Genomic DNA, 16,355 nt, shown 5'->3' on the forward strand with positions numbered 1-16,355 from the left:
AATATTTGTGTTTTTAAAATATTAAAAAAAATTTTTTTAAGTTTATTTTAAGAGAGAGATAGTACAAGCAGGGGAGGGGCAGAGAGAGAGGGAGATAGAGAGAATCCCAAGCAGGACCTATGCCACCAGCATGGAGCCTGATGCAGGGCTCAAATTCATGAACCATGAGCTCATGACCTAAGCCGAAACCAAGAGTCAGACGCTTAACCCACTGAGCCACCCAGGCACTCCCTAATATTTGCTTTTTGATCCTAGTTCTTGACACAGAGCCCCAAAGTCCCTAGGAATTTCTGGGGTGATAGGAATGTCTTTTGTTCTAAAAGGTGACTTTTTTTTTTTTATTTATTTTGAGAGAGAGAGAGCATGAAAGGGGTAGGGGTAGAGAGAGAGGGAGAGAGAGAATCCTGAGCAGGATCCACGCTGTCAGTGCAGAGTGCAATGTGGGGACTGAACTCACAAACTGTGAGATGGTGACCTGAGCCGAAATAGTCAGATGCTTGACGACTGAGCCACCCAGGTGCCCTGCAATAAGGTGACTCTTGACGTGCTCCTGAACGGGGACTGGTCACCAGAAAGACCAAGCCATGATTAGAAGCTTAGAGCTTTCAGCCCCATCTCTCATTCTCCAGGGAAGGAGAGAGGCTGGAGATTGAGTTAATGATTGATCATGCCAATATGCTGAGGCCTCCATAAAAACCCCAAAAATACAGGGTTCAAAGAGCTTTTAGGATGGTGAACACATCTATGTGCAGGAAGGGTGGCACCCCAACTCCACAATGGCAAAAGCTCTGTGCTTGGGACCCTTCTGGACCTTGTCCTTCACTGGGCTATTCATCTGTATCCTTTATCATATTATTTATTAGATAATAAATGAATAAACATAAATATATATTTCCCTGAGCTCTGTGAGCTGGTCTTGCAAAGTATCAAACCCAAAGAGGGGGTCTGGGAACCCCATTTTATAAGTACCAGGGGCATAGGTACCAGGGGCAACCCGGGCAACTTGATGTCTGAAATGGGGACGGTCCTGCGGGACTGAGCCCTTAACCTGTGGCTTCGGATGCTAACTCCAGGGAGATAGCGTCAGAAGTGAATTGGATTATAGGATACCTGGCTGGTGTGAACGAATTGGTTGGTGTGGGAATAAACCCACATACCAGGTGTCAGAAGTGTTGTGAGTGTGGTATTAGCGTAAGAGGGAAGGACAGTGCCAAACGCTGGACAAAGTAACTTGAGGCTTAAATACGTGTGATAGTAATGATTGTTCAGTATGTCACTGGGCCAAGAAATTTGGATTAAAGTCCTCATTAGGTAGCAATTAAAAGTGAACATTAGCCATCCCCTTTGAACTCCATGTGACAGAGTCGAGACTGAATATTATCTTCTGAAGCAGCTAACTGCCGTATGCAGAAAAAGAAGTGGGAGGTTCAAAGACGGGAGCATCCCTTGCCCGGATTCCAGATGCTCACACAACATGGTGTGAGAGATTAGTGCTGGCCTTCCTGTGACTTCTTGATGCCATTATCTAGCTGTTATCTGGCCCAACCTGCTGCCTGGTCTTGGGGAGGCTGAGCCATAGCTCTACTTCTGAGGGGTCCTGTCATCTTTCCACTAAAGCTACCTCTGGTCCTTCTGGTGAAGGAAATCCTCTGCCAGCCACAGGACATTGCGGTGCACTTGGTGAGCTAAAGCCAGCTCCCATTAATCAGTCACCTCCAGCTGTTCTGGTGCCATAGACACGGGGATTCACCTCCATAACAAAAGATGTGAAACCTGCTGCGTGGTTCCAGCTAACTGAACTTGAGTCTTCTGGTTTCTTTGAACTCCCCTTCCACTAGAGAGAAAGTGATAAGTGGGAGACAGGTTCCAGCGAGAGTCGCCAGCCTCATGAAAGACTCAAGCTTTCCAGGGGCGTCTGGTGGCTCAGTCGGTTGAGCGACCGACTCTGGCTCGGGTTGTGATCTCACGGTTTGTGAGTTCGAGCCCCGCGTTGGGCTCTGTGCTGACAGCTCAGAGCCTGGAGCCTGCTTCTGATTCTGTGTCTCCCTCTCTCTCTGTCCCTCCCCCACTCATGCTCTGTCTCTCTGTCTCAGAAATAAATAAACATTAAAAAAATTAAAAAAAAAAAAAAAAGAAAGACTCAAACTCAAGCTTTCCAGGTGGAGATGTCTCAGAAAGGATGTGCCAACTCTGTTCAAATATTTGAAGCGTTTCCACATAGATCGGACTTAAATTTCCTACAGTTCTGGAGAGCACAGCAAGAACCAAATGATGTACCCAGAGAGACAAACTTTGACTCAACGAAAGGAAGAAATGTACCTCAACCAGAACTTTCTGAAAATGAAATGAGACACCTAGTCAGCCAGTGGGTCTTCTGTTTCTGGAGGTGTTTGAGACTGGCCTGGGTACGGTCATATAATCCATTCTAGCCTGTAATGAGGGATGTTTCATAGGCCTGCTGTTTGCAAGAAAGATCTGGATGCTGGGAGTAAGGGAGAGAGATGATCTAATATGACAAAACAATGAAAAGTCATTAATAGCTCAATGTGTGTGTGCTGAACACTTACATGCACCAAGGACTGAACTAACTACTTTGTAGGTGCGGTCATTTAATCCTCATGACAAATCTTGGGCATTGAGTCCTATAATTATCCTCCTGTTAGAGATCAGGAGGCGGACACTGAGAGAAGTTAAATAATTTGCCCAAGGTTGCACAGCTAGGAAGTACAGAGCTGGGACTCAAATCCAAACTGCCAAAGGACTACCCATTCTGCTCTAGCACCCTGCTCACCTCTGCCTCCTCGCCGCCACCACCCCCCCCCCCACCAGTAGAGCGTAAAAACTATTAGACCATGAAAAGAAATTTCTCCCAAGAAAGTTCATCAGAATGGGCCTCCACACAGAACAGCAACTAACAACACAAAATGCCCAAATCGGGGGGGAAATTACTACATTTGAGTACAAGTCACCTTGGGAGAGAGTCTTCCCGCAAAGTGAGAGCCAATTTTAAAACACCCACATCCTCTGGCCTCACTCCCTCCTCCTCAAAGCTTTTTCTGGCCTTGCCCAGGCAAAAATCCCTCTGCCTTCATTTGCATTGTTCTCTGGAGGAGGAAAGTGACTGAGCTGTGCGGTCACTCCCCTGAGAAGAGAGTCTGAATCACACCTTCAAGTCGACCAGCCGAGACTTCTCAGGAATTTGGCTTAAGAGTTCCAAACGAGTCAAACTTATTAGTCAGCTGTTACCACCGAGAAGGAAAACCCTTGATCCTTTGCAAGAAAATGAGTGTGCCCTACCCACTGACAAGAAATGAGGGTACTGGTCACCAAAAAGAAAATAGGAAACTGGGAAGACCAGAAGAGTGCTGGTTTTTCTTTTAATCGAAATGTGATTGACAGTATACTAGTTAACATTCTATTGGTTAAGATCATATTATATTAGTTAGTATAATATTAGTTAACATTTGAAACTATAATAATGTTGTATTTGTTCCAGGCATACAACATAATAACTTGATATTTGTATATGTTGTGAAATGACCACAGTACCCTCACATATAATTACAGATTTTTTTCTCTTGTTATTATTTTCTATTTATTCATTTTTTAAATTAAGTAAGTTCTATGCCCAGTGCAGGGCTTGAACTCACTTCCCTAAGATCAAGAGTTGCATGTTCTACCAACTGAACCAGCCAGGTGTCCCACAAATTTTTTTCTCGTGATGAGAACTTTTAAGATCTACTCTTAGCAGTTTTTAAATATACAATACAGTAGCATTAGCTATAGTCGCCAGGCTATACATTTTACAGCTCCAAGACTTGTTTATTTTATAACTGAAAGTTTGTACCTTTTGACCACGTTCACCCTTTTAGCTTGCCCCCACACCCTGCCTCTGGAAATCACCAATGTGTTTTCTGTATCTATGAGTTTTGTTTGTTTGAGTTTAGATTACACATATGAGATCATACAGTATTTGTCTTTCTGTCTGACTTATTTTATTTAGCATAATGCGTTCAAAGTCCACCCATGTTGTCACAAACGGCGAGATTTCCTTCTTTCTTATGGCTGAATAGTATTCCATTTTATATAGATATGTATATCTATTTAAATGATATCTATATAAATATCACACATATCACATCTCCTGTATCCACCCATGCATCGACAGGCACTTAGGTTGCCTTCATATCTTGGCTATTGTAAATAACGCTGCAATGAACACGGGGGTGCGTATATATTTTCAACTTCCTGTTTTTGTTTCCTTTGGATAAATACCCAGAGTGGAATTGTATTTTTTGATTTTTGAACTCTGATACTGTTTTCCACAGTGGCTGCACCAGTTTACATTTTGGTGTTTTAACATGCTTCCGCCCTGTAGGACCTGGAGGTCTGGGCAGCAAAGTCAGGCCTGGAGCGTGGGCCACCATTGTCTGTCAAAGCACTTTCACCCCGAGATTCAGGGAGGCCCTGGAACTATGAAGTGTTGCCTCCCAACTGTATTCCAAGAACTATGAAGAATTTGTGTGGGGCTCGGTCATTTTCTAAAGCCCTTCTCTATGCCCTGCGAAGCAGATTATTATAAAGACCCGAGGCTCTTAAAATCCTAGAGCCCTGGTATGATCTAGAGGTTACGCTGTATAAACTTTTTCTAATTCCTTCTTCTCTTGAGCCACCTCATGAAGTGCTTTCTTGTCTGTGGGTCCTTGCTCTAGCCAGCAGGGGTCCCGCTCAATCCTGAATCATCAGTCCCCCACCAGGGTCCTGGGGTCGCCTGAACAGTCATGACTTTTGTTTCGCAGGAGAATGAAAATCATTTTTTATCTCCATGAAATGCCAAATCAAATAGCATGTGCGTGGCTCTCCTCGGCCTCGTGGGGGCCCCAGGCCGCTGTGGCCCCACGCTGCCAGGGAGGAGAGAGAATGACTTTGCAGCACGAGGGCTATTCGTCATTAGAACAACACAGCCAGCGGCAGCAACTGCTCTGGCCTTATCAGAGCGGGAGGCCTAGCTGGATTCTATTAATTGCCCGATGCTGTTGGGTTTGGCAGATACAGGAAGCAGTTTACATGGCTACACAGTGCCCCGGCTCACAGTCTCTCTGAAATGGTATTATTGTAGTGGGATAATTGTGATTAGGGACAGTTCCCCGAGGAAGACCAGGCCTTTGATGATTGAGTCACTTCCTCCCCACTCGGCAGTGCGATAGTGCAGCTCGCCCCACAGACGCACACCCTTTGCTGGCCAGAGCGGTCCCCCCTCCACAGCAGAGAGCCTCATCAGAGCCAGGATCACCTGAGAAACGGGAGCACCCAGAGACAACCCCTCCCCCGTTTCCTTTGTAGGTAATGAGACCGGCAGCCTCCTCATGAGTGATCCCAGTTGGAAGTGGGTCCCTGACTTCTGTGATGGCCCGTGCTTTGGAACAAGGGAGAGCAGGCTCTACGTTTACTGGCTGTGTGACCTTGGGAAGTCCCCTTCTCGAGCCTCAGTTTCCCTATTTGTAAAGCGGTGATAATAAGAGACTCTACCCCAAGTGATTGTCAGGAGGGTTACAGGAGATTACTCTAGTGTTTTTAAGCACTTAATAAATAGTAGCCGTTATACTTATTTTTGTGCTGTTGTTGCCGTCAATAATGACACACACCCTCCCCCTCCCAAGCAACAGTCTGCCGAGGGCCAGCTCAAGTTGCCCTCACGTGGTGGAAACACGGCCACCTCAGAGGCCAAGGCCGGGGAGGGATGAGGCCGGCTAGATGTGGAGGCCTGGAGTGGGGTAGACCTGAGTGTCAGCTTCCTCAGGGGCCGTTTCTGGGCCCAGAGCTCCCTGAGAAACAGAACCCCTCGCTCACCCTGCACTTGGCACGCGGTCTGCGATGCCACACGGTGTGGCTCTAGTCCACTCACTCTGCCAAGGGTTTTTTTTATCCGCAACAGCCCCTCGTGAGCTGTCCTGAATCACTCTTATCTCAGCCTCCACCAGGCCTCTGTCTGAAAAACACCCTTTTGTGCTCCTGGGTAGGACGCCTCAACGGGGGACTCCGCCCTCTTACTGGAACCTGTGAGTGGGCCCGGCAACTGCCTTCAGATGTGAACGAGGGTGGGGGAGGTGGAGGGCAGCCCGCCTCAAGGATGGAACAAAAAAAGCTGGGGGGCCGACAGCAGAGATGGGTTTAGAGTCAGGTGTCTTACATTCACACCCGCCGCTTACTCGTTGCGTGCTCTTAGGAAAGTCACTTTTCCTCTCAGAGCCTCAGTTTCTTCGTCTGGTAAAGGGGGATAAAAACACCTCTCAGAGTGCTGCGGTCAGGATGAAATTAGGTATATATGCAAAACACTTACTATAGTCCCAAACACTAGAAAATACTTAATATTTTCTATTAAAGCCAAAGGAGGTAAGTTAAATAGGACAAGGAGAGCTCTGAGCACGCCCGCAGGCCCCGGGCTCCAGCAGAGGCAGAGCTCCCACCGCCTAATGTGCTTTAGGAACTGCTGACCAAACCCGGGAGTCCGAAACTACTGGCAATATCCAGCAAGCTCTAAAGGGCAGAGACCATGTTTATTGTGTTTACGACTATATACTCAGTACTAGTGTGTTCATTTCCTGTGGCTCTGCTGTAACAAATGACCACAAACTTAATGGCTTAAAACACTACCAATTTATTATCTTCCCGTTCTGGAGCTCCGAAGCCTGAAATGGGTCTCAAGGGTCTAAAACCAACATGTTAGAGGGCTGCAATCCTTCTGGAGGCTCTGGGAGAGGACCCAGAGGCCCCCCTGAATCCCTTGGCTCCTGGGCCTCTCCTCCACCTTCAAGGCCAGCAGTTTGCCTCTTCAAACTTGACCCGGGCTCTCACTTGTGATCACATTGGGCCCAGCTGGATCATCCAGCATACTCTCCCCAATCTCAAGGTCGGTTGATTAGCAACCTTAATTTCATCTGTAAACTTAATCCCCACCCTGGCTATACCATAATATATCCACGGGTTCTGGGATTTGCCTGTTATGTCATTTAAAAAATGGGAATAATAATAGTAGCTGTTTCATAAGGTCCTTGGGAGACCTACACCAACTGAACACGAGTGTGCGTAAGACACTTAGGGCAGGGTCTGGTGCACTGCCTAGTGCTATGTGTTAACTCATGTTATAGGAATAGCAAGCAAGGGGTGAGGGATATTCCAGCCAATTCTGGAAAGACTGTCAGACCAACGAATGGTCTCTGGTAGGAGCGTTCATTGAGGGGTGGAGTCTTTGGTTTTCATATTCTCCTAAGATATGAAACAAGGCAGTTTTTACTGATGTCTGTTGGGTAACAGTTTGTCTTCATGCAGATTTCCTCATGATCTGCTAATGGAAACAGACCAAGGGGCACCTCATTTGACCGGATCAGCTTGGACTTGCCCTGAGTTGGCCAAATCTTAGCAGTGTTCTTCCTAGGCCCCCGGGCCCTTCTGGGGCATGGGAAGCAGGAAAGCCAGGAGCTCCAGGCCCAGGCTGGTGTTGGAGGCAGCAGATTCCCTGGGGGAAAGATTCCCCTTTCCTTTGGCTACTGGAATCTTTTACCAAACGGATCTAGAGACATTATTCTGGTCTCTGGGAGTCCTAAGTGCCCACTCTTCCTTAAACTCAGGGCTAATGGTGGATCAGTGAGCAAACATCTCCGTTATCATGGAGGGCTAAAACTGGATTTGTTTAAAGCATTTTCTCTTTGGAGGTACAGTAATTGCTCTCCCATCAGACAGGAATTCCTATTGCTCGAAAGGAGCCAGTGTTATCAAGAGAAAACACATCAGCGCCTGTCCTCTCGGGAAGGGAATTGTGAGTAATCAACACGGTTCCTCTCCAGCTGGCCGCGGGGCCTTTGTTCAGATGGAGGACAGGTCAGGGAAAGTTTGAGCGGGCAGTGCTTTTAAGGGGCGTGTGCAATTCCAATCCTTTCTCTTCATATTTTCCTCTCCAGGGCATAGGTTTTTTCCCCAGGGAAGGGGGGCTAACCTGGGTAAATCGTTCTCAAGCCATCAGACAAATCTGATTACATGGCTCTCCTACTTGAAACCCATCAAGGGCACTGCCATCGCCCTCAGGATCAAGTCCAATTGCTTAATACAGTTTACAAGGCCCTTCATCACCTGGCCTTGCCAGCCCACCTCTTCCTCCTGCTTTGTCCGTCATCACCCCCAACCAGCACTCTTCTTTCCGGTTCTTTCAGTGACTGGTGTGTATACTCCACAGGCCAGGAGATCCATCTCTCCACATTATGGTGTGTTGGGCCTAAGACCTTGCCCGTCAACTCAGGAAGCCAGATGCACAGACATGAGAGGGAAGTCCTGTAAAAGTCATGAAATGAAAGAGACAGCCCTGATTGTAACAAACTCCCCAAGCCAGCCCCACAGCCTAGCAGTTCATCTCCGTGTTGCTTTCAAACGAGTCCTTGCCCTTATCTGAATGCTTCTTGGGGAAAGGACGTATTTCTGAGACCTTAGTGTCTCTCACCAGAGGATAATATTAAGGGCCATAATAATGATACTGACATTAGGTGTTTAGTAAGTGACGCCACTAGTGTCATTTATCGAGCAAGTACTATGTGCCACACTGTGCTAAAGACTTCATGTGCCTTACCTTATTTCTTTTCTTAAGGTTTTTATTTATTTATTTTGAGAGAGAGAGAGAGAGAGAGAGAGAGAGAGAAAGAGAGATCAGGAGAGGGGCAGAGAGAGAGGGAGAGAGAGAATCCCAAGTAGGTTCTGCACTGCCGGCACGGAGTCCCACGTGGGGCTTGAACTCACAAACTGTGAGATCATGACCTGAGCTGAAATCAAGAGTCAGACGTTTACCCAACTAACTGAGCCACTCAGGCACCCCACTGCTTTATTTAACCATACCTAAGAGGTAGGTATGGTTTCCCTCCTTTTATAGATGAGAATGTTAGGGCTCACCAAGGTGGTCATTTGCCTAGGGTTATGCAGCCAGGATGAGGTGGAACAGAAACTAAAATCTAGGTTTTTCTGAGCCTAGACCCACCCAGAACTCAAAGGCATACAGCTTCCCATGTATGGATGTGTGGACATATGCATGGAGGGCCCAAGCTTGGGGGGATCCAGGAAAGGCAGGACAGACGTAATCAGGGTAGAGCCTCCTTTGTTTGGCTTTACTTCAAACAAAGATGACAGCAGGGAAACTGGAGCCCCCACTTCCCTTCTCTGAAGACCAAAGCAAGGCCGAAAATAGGAGAGACAGGAAGCATTTGATCCCAATGTGTCATATGAACACAAACATCCTGCCAACTTTGCCATCAGGGAGTGCCCGAGAGCAGCTGCTATCCACAATGCCCAGCCAGACTCCCTCAGCATAACATGGGTCTGGGTCTGCTGGTATATCTCTAGGGTTCTCAGAACACTGCACAGCAGAACACACAGGGTGCTTTATTATGACCAAAAGAATGCACCTCACAGACCTCCAGCCACAGGAGGCCATAGCTGCTTGCTCTGAAATCCATCTGTGTTTCCTCCAAGGCCACATTTCTCACGGGCTGCTCCCAGAAAACAGCACAGATGCTGGGGCAGACCTGTCCCTGGGAGACACTGGACTCCTCTGACAGCCGTCTTTGGCTCGAGGACTCCCCGATGGCCTTGCCGAACTTTCTTTAGTCTGAGGTGCTTCCCCGTAAGTGTCCTTCTCTCTCTCCTTGACCCAGAATTGAACGAGCGTCCGAGTCTAAGGGCTCTCCCAGCCCTTCTCAACCCCTCTTGGCATCTGCTTATTGGAGCACCTGAACTAACTCAGAGGTCATCTAGTAATTGCCCCATTTTTATTTTATTTTTTTAATTTTAGAGAGAAGGGTGCCTGGGTGGCTCAGTCGGTTGAGCATCTGACTTCGGCTCAGGTCATGATCTCACGGTTCGTGGGTTTGAGCCCTGCATGGGGCTCTGTGCTGACAGCTCAGAGCCTGGAGCCTGCTTCAGATTCTGTGTCTTCTGTCCTCTGCTCCTCCCTGGCTCACACTCTGTCTTTCTCTGCCTCTCAACAATAAAGAAACATAATAAAAAAAATTTAAAAAAATTTTAGAGAGGGGGCACGTAGGTGGCTCAGTTGATTAAGCATCCGACTCTTGGTTTCAGCTCGGGTCGTGATCTAAGAGTTTGTGGGTTTGAGCCCCGCATTGGGCTCTGCGCTGACAGGGTGGAGGCTGCTTGAGATTCTCTCTCTCTCTCTCTCTCTCTCTCTCTCTCTCTCTGCCCCTCCCACATCTCTCTTTCAAAATAAATAAACTTAAACTTTAGAGAGAAAGAGAGTGCGAGTGGGGGATCAGGGCAGACAGAGAGGGAGACAGAATCTCAAGCAGGTTCCATGCTTAGCACAGAGCCCAACTGGGGCTCAATCCCATGACCCTGGGATCATGCCCCATTCGTAGTTGAGAAAACTAAAGCTCAGAGAGGCAACGTTCTGAGGCCACACACCAAACCCATGCAGAGCAGGAAATGGGTCTCCTTGCTTACAGGCCATATCTATTTCCCTTACTTCATGTGTTTTTAAGAGGGGAGGGCAGAAATGGTGACACGTGGGTGAGAATTTCTTCAAAAGAAGCCCCCTCACACACTCACTCCTGGCTCCCTCCAGCTCAAAAGCCCCAGAGCGAAAGATAGTACCTGGCTTGTTCCTCCATTTGCCCCAGACACTCTGGTCTCCAAAGCTTGGGCCCTTGACTCTACCGCCTGCCTGATATAATAAATGAGATAGCTCCATTCAAATGTGGGGGGGGGGGGTGTTACTGCTTTTGTAATTGGGGTAGGTAGACTGGACGGACGTCTGCCAGCAAGAGTGTGTGCAGAGAGCAGATCAAAAGGCAACCAGGAGGGGCAGGGGTCTTCCCGGCCAGAGAAAAGGGAGCATCAGCATTTGCTCAGGGCCCTCTCCCTGCGGGAGCCTGAGCCGACCCGTCATTTAAGAGGCTTCCTTACTAATTTCTTCCGCACCTGGCCCAGAGCTGGGGCTGCCTCACGGCTTCCATCATGCTAATTGCCACCGTCTCCCCAGTGACACTGAGCTCAGTTCCTGATAAGGTGCGTCCTTAATAGTCTCCCATTTCCCTGCTGACACCGGAAAATAGGCCTGACTCGGCGGTGTATTACTGCACTGAGTGAGGTGCAGCTGTCACGCCCAGCCTCACAGCCTGAACCATTAGTGGGCCTACAATCAATAGTGTTCAGGCAACCCTTGTTTCTCTGAAAGCACTCATTTGGCACGTTTGCTGTTTGTCAGGCAGTTCCTTTCTCTAGCGTCCCACGGTCCATGGCCCTGGCGTCTGAGTCTATCCTCTTTCCACAGAGTGCTGAGCAGAATTCGTGAGTTCCGGACAGCACCAGCTTGTTGTCTTTGGAACAAAGGAATGATAAGACTCTACCAGGCTGCAATTAACGACAGCTTGGGTTATAGTTCTTTGGTTGCAAGCCACAGTAACCGACTGTGTGAATGTAATCAGAGTAGGGCCTACTGGGAAGTCACCTCACACCTCGGCACTGAGGCTCAACGAGCACCAGGGAAGCTTCTGAAGATTCAGGTTCAAGGGAGAGAATGTCTGTTGAGTCTGGTTTGAGGCACTAGGTTTTGGCCAAAGAAGGATGGGGCAACTGGATGGTCTGTACCTAAAAAAGGAGAGTAAGGACACCAGAAGAGGAGAGAAAGGATGTGGGGTAGGCAAAAATACTGGAAGTTCACTAGGTGAACAGACATCTGGGGGACATAGGCCCAAGGGAGGTACTAATGGCCTGGGGTATGGTAAAAAGCCCCCTTTGGCCTTCAGATCTTTCTACAAGGACTGTGAAAAGTGCCTGGGGCATTGGACACATGGTCAATAAGTGATAGCTAGTACCATTAGTGCTTGAATTATTACTTTTGTAGCATCATTTTAAAACACTAGGCAAAGTTAAAGCAACTAGTAGAATGCTAGAAGCATGACCTAATTATTATCTTGACATACATGAAGATCCTGCTAAGTGTTGTGACCAGCTCTTTTTAAAGGATTGTAGCTAAGTTTAACAGGCAATGGGAAAAACCAGAGATTCTTGAAGACTTGGGTGTACCATAAAGGAATGACAGCTTCTGGAAAGGTCTGTAGAAGAGTACTATGGACCCTGCTCCTCAACAGATATTGTTCAACAGAAGAGAATTTCTTCCATATGGGATCCTTAAACCTCTCCCATCATACAGGCTGCGTTCTGTCACTGCTTATCTACTCGCCTGGATCACCTTCCAGATCGCCGGATCTTTGAAGAGGGAGAGCAGGGGCTGGGATCTGTTCGTTGCTTGGGATCCAGCACAGGGGATGGCATCCAGTATGCACTCAAGAAAATATTTATGGATTGAATGAATGAATAAATGAATGAGCGATAGGGGGCTGATGACCTTTCAAGGTCACTGGCTGGCTAACAGCAAAGGGTTGGCCACTGTACCACATGTGATCTCCAGGAGCTGCTCTCATCAAATGTTCTTATCTGACAGTCTTGTAATGCTTATTGAATGGAAGGGAGAGAGAATGGAAGGGCTAGCAGGGAAATTCAGAATTCAGAGGTGAGGCCTGGAGGAGAGGAAGTAGAAGGCAGAGGGCGGGGGTGTTGACAGGAAATTCCTGTGGGGATCCAGGGGCAGGTCCACTGCCAGGAACTTGGTTTAGTTCTGACCTGGAAACTGCTGACCAGAGGTCCTCTCCTGACTCCAATGCCCATAGGCTGGAGGGAGGGAGCCAACTCTAGGCTATACTTTCTATCCAAAAAGAAAACGTTCAGTAGAATACAGGACATGTGAAAGGCAATTTTTGGCCAGAGGCCATGTGCAGGCCAAGGGAATAAATGCCACAGGAGTTCAGATGCGTAGTAGACCATCGTGACCAGAAGTGGTCAGAGATGGCTTTACAGGCAAGAAGGGAGGTTCAAGTCAGCCTCATAGAATGGGAGAGATTTAGATACATGGAGAAAAAGGAGCACAGATGGGGACAGAGTCTGAATAAAGCATAGAAGTAGAAAAGTACAGCGTGTGGTTCAGAGGAAAGACAGTCTTGGCAAACTCAGGAAAATGACTAATCAGAGAAAGAGTGAGACAGGGAAGCTGGGACCAAGCCAAGGAGAGCTCTTAATATTAAGCTAAATTATTATTTTTTGTCCATGTAATTCTATAAATATGATCCACAAACAAATGAATGAATGTGAAGCGAACAGGAAGAGATAGCCCTTCTACTGTTTGAATACTTATGTCCAATCCAGTGATGGCAAAAGGCTTTACACAGTCAGCCTCCCAGGTGAATGGTGCTCACCTCGACGCCTCAGGGCTCAGAAGATTCAGAACTCTGGCAGAGGAGGTGGCCAGGCTAAGACTAACCACGCTACAGCATCCAGAGCAATGCCTACAGCCAAGTGAAGGTCTCCAAAGATGTCTCTCTCGTCAGCCAATAGAGGCATTCAGCCAAGTGGGTTAACCTGGTAAGTTAAGTAAAATAGGCTGTTTCCCCTGGGTGAAATTTTAGGGATGTCGAGAGGGCTCTCTGCCTCCAAATCCCTTAACTCTGCCCACCCCATCCCTTAATTCAATGCCTGAAATTCCATAATCAAAGTGTCATCTCTTAGCTACAAGCTGTGATGGCTTCTAAAGCTGTTATCAGTCCATTACACCTTATTGTAAGTGAAGGATCTGAAAGTAGGTTTTGACAAGGAGACGAGAGGGAAAGGAAGATGTAACCTGTGTACTTGAGATGGAAGATCATCAGAGACACAGACAGAAAGTGCTGGAGAGAAAGAGAGAGAGAGAGCAGAGAGGAGGATCTGGCATCGTGACAAACTTTGCCAAGGGCGATTTTGCCAAGTTCTAGCAACTAATCCTAACACCGGCCAGACTGTCCAGTTATTAACAAAAACGTTTCATACGCTCAGTCTGATTACGGCAACAGCCAGATGATTTAAATGACTGCATTAGGCAGCTAACTGGGTAGTCGCTGGCCTCTCTACCACATAGGGGAGCTTGGCTAATCTTAACATTAGCAGGTTGCAGAACTCATCAACAGCTGCCTGCTCCAGAGGGTGAGTGATGCCGTTCTCAAGATCCAAGGAGGCCCAGGGAGTTCAGGAGGATGGAAGTGTTCATTCTTATTATAAAATCCCCTGAGAATAGCAGGCTGTTTAAAGGATCAGTGTGTGGGCCATTTTTCTTCTGAGGAGCTTTGCCTTACAGTCTCATGCTGCATATTTCCCGGTCATAATAGTTTGGAGAAAAATATTGCTAAATGGCTGCATAAACAATTTTAATTGGCCTGGGCTCCCAAAATGTGCTATTTTTGTTCTGCTGCCAAGCTTGCTTTTTTACTAGCTAATTATGCCCAGCATTTAACTTTCGGCAAAAAAAAAAAAAAAAAAAAAAAAAAAAAGAAAAAAAAACCCAACAGGAAATAGGGCATTCATTACTCGAGTGACAACTTTTCAACAAGCCTACATTTCAACATCCATTGTGTAATTTCCTCTCTCCAGCTTACAGTTAGTAGTTCCATCAGCCTTTGGAAACAAACAGCTCCCGTCAGTGGGGCTTTGTTCTGTTTAAATGCTTGCCTATCTCCAAGGCAGGCAGAGGGAGGGGCTCCCATGAGCCACCCGTGCCCTGTCCCTGCAGGGTGGGTCTCCCAGCTTGTTTAGGCTCCTCAAAGAAATTCCTTGCCTGGGGTTGCTGTTAGGCTGAGCTTGCGGCCAGATTGGGCTCTCTCATCAGGAACTGGCCTGGGCCTGTTGTTTATGCATTACCCCCAAGGCTCCTGGGGGATTCAGGCCACTCTCAGGGGGACACTCTCTCGCCCCCGAGGAATCATAAGGACAGACAATCTCAGTTTGTTAGACGATAACTCCTAGAAAGTTCTCTAAAGCCACGTCCTATTGTACGAGCCATTTTAAATTTATTTTATTTAAAAATGTTTATCGCAAAGTGTATCACATGCATAACAAGTACATAATTGATTAGCATACTGCTTAATGAGTTATCATAAAGCATAGAACATGCAACTACAATCCAGGTCAAGAATAGATCATTACCAGCACCCCAGAAACCCCTCTCACGCTCTTCCCCAACCACGACTCCCTCCATCCTTCCCAAAGTTGACCACTACCCTGACTTCTAAGACTACAGTTTTAGGCGCTTAAACTTTACGTAACTGGAGCTATTTCTATGTGTGTACATGTGCGGGACCATGTGATATATTCTTATCTCCGGCCTCTTCTGTTCTACTTCACTTTATTGCATGTACCTCATCCATCTTCATTACTACAGAGGATTCTCCTGCGTGATGAGATCACAAGTTGTCAATTTGACTATAAACGGACATTTGGGTTGTTTCCAGTCTGGCTATTGTGAAAAGTGCTGCCATGAACACTCCCGTGTGTGTCTTTCAGTGCATAGGCACACACATTTCTGCTGAGCGTCAACTAGGAGTGAACTGCCGGGTCACGCACATAGCTGGTGTGCATATTTGGGTTTTATAACCGCAGCCAGACTTTGTTTTCCAAGTGGTGTTTGCGAGTTGCCACTGCACCACTTCCTCAGCAGCTTGGAATGGTCAGTCTTTTTTATTGTAGCCATGGCAAAATGTGTCGTGGTATCTCAGTATAGTTTTGATTTGCTCGTTCTTGACTATTCACGCAGTTGAGCGCTTTTCCATGTATCTATTCTCGATTAGATTTAGAATAAGATGGAGGTTGAAGCACTAAATGATCGAAATCTGGAAAAGAAGATATTTTCATGGGAGAAGAGGCTGCCAAAATTTCCACCTCCTGAATCAGCAAGGAATCAAAAAGGAATGATCGAATCCCCAGTAATCTCAAAATGATGTACCTACAATTGCACTGGGAAAGGCGGGGGTGGGGGGGGAGCCAAAAACAGCTCATCACCCTGTACACTCTGTTAGTGCCTTGCTTTTCTCTCTAAGCAATACATCGTCATCATCTTGTGTCATTAGCTATCTTACATGGCGATTTTTAATAGTTACATTCTATTTCACTATTTAAAGGTATAATTTATTTTGTCAGCCTCCTGTGATTTCTGGTTTTCACTATTATCAGCAATAATGCACTAAAAATCCTTGGGACTGGGGGCGCCTGGGTGGTGCAGTCGGTTAAGCGTCCGACTTCAGCCAGGTCACGATCTCGCGGTCCGTGAGGTCGAGCCCCGCGTCAGGCTCTGGGCTGATGGCTCGGAGCCTGGAGCCTGTTTCCGATTCTGTGTCTCCTTCTCTCTCTGCCCCTCCCCCGTTCATGCTCTGTCTCTCTCTGTCCCAAAATAAATAAAAAACGTTGAAAAAAAAAATCCTTGGGACTAAATCTCTGGGCACATC

This window comes from Acinonyx jubatus, chromosome D1 (assembly GCF_027475565.1).
Source record: "Acinonyx jubatus isolate Ajub_Pintada_27869175 chromosome D1, VMU_Ajub_asm_v1.0, whole genome shotgun sequence".
Lineage (NCBI taxonomy): Eukaryota > Metazoa > Chordata > Mammalia > Carnivora > Felidae > Acinonyx > Acinonyx jubatus.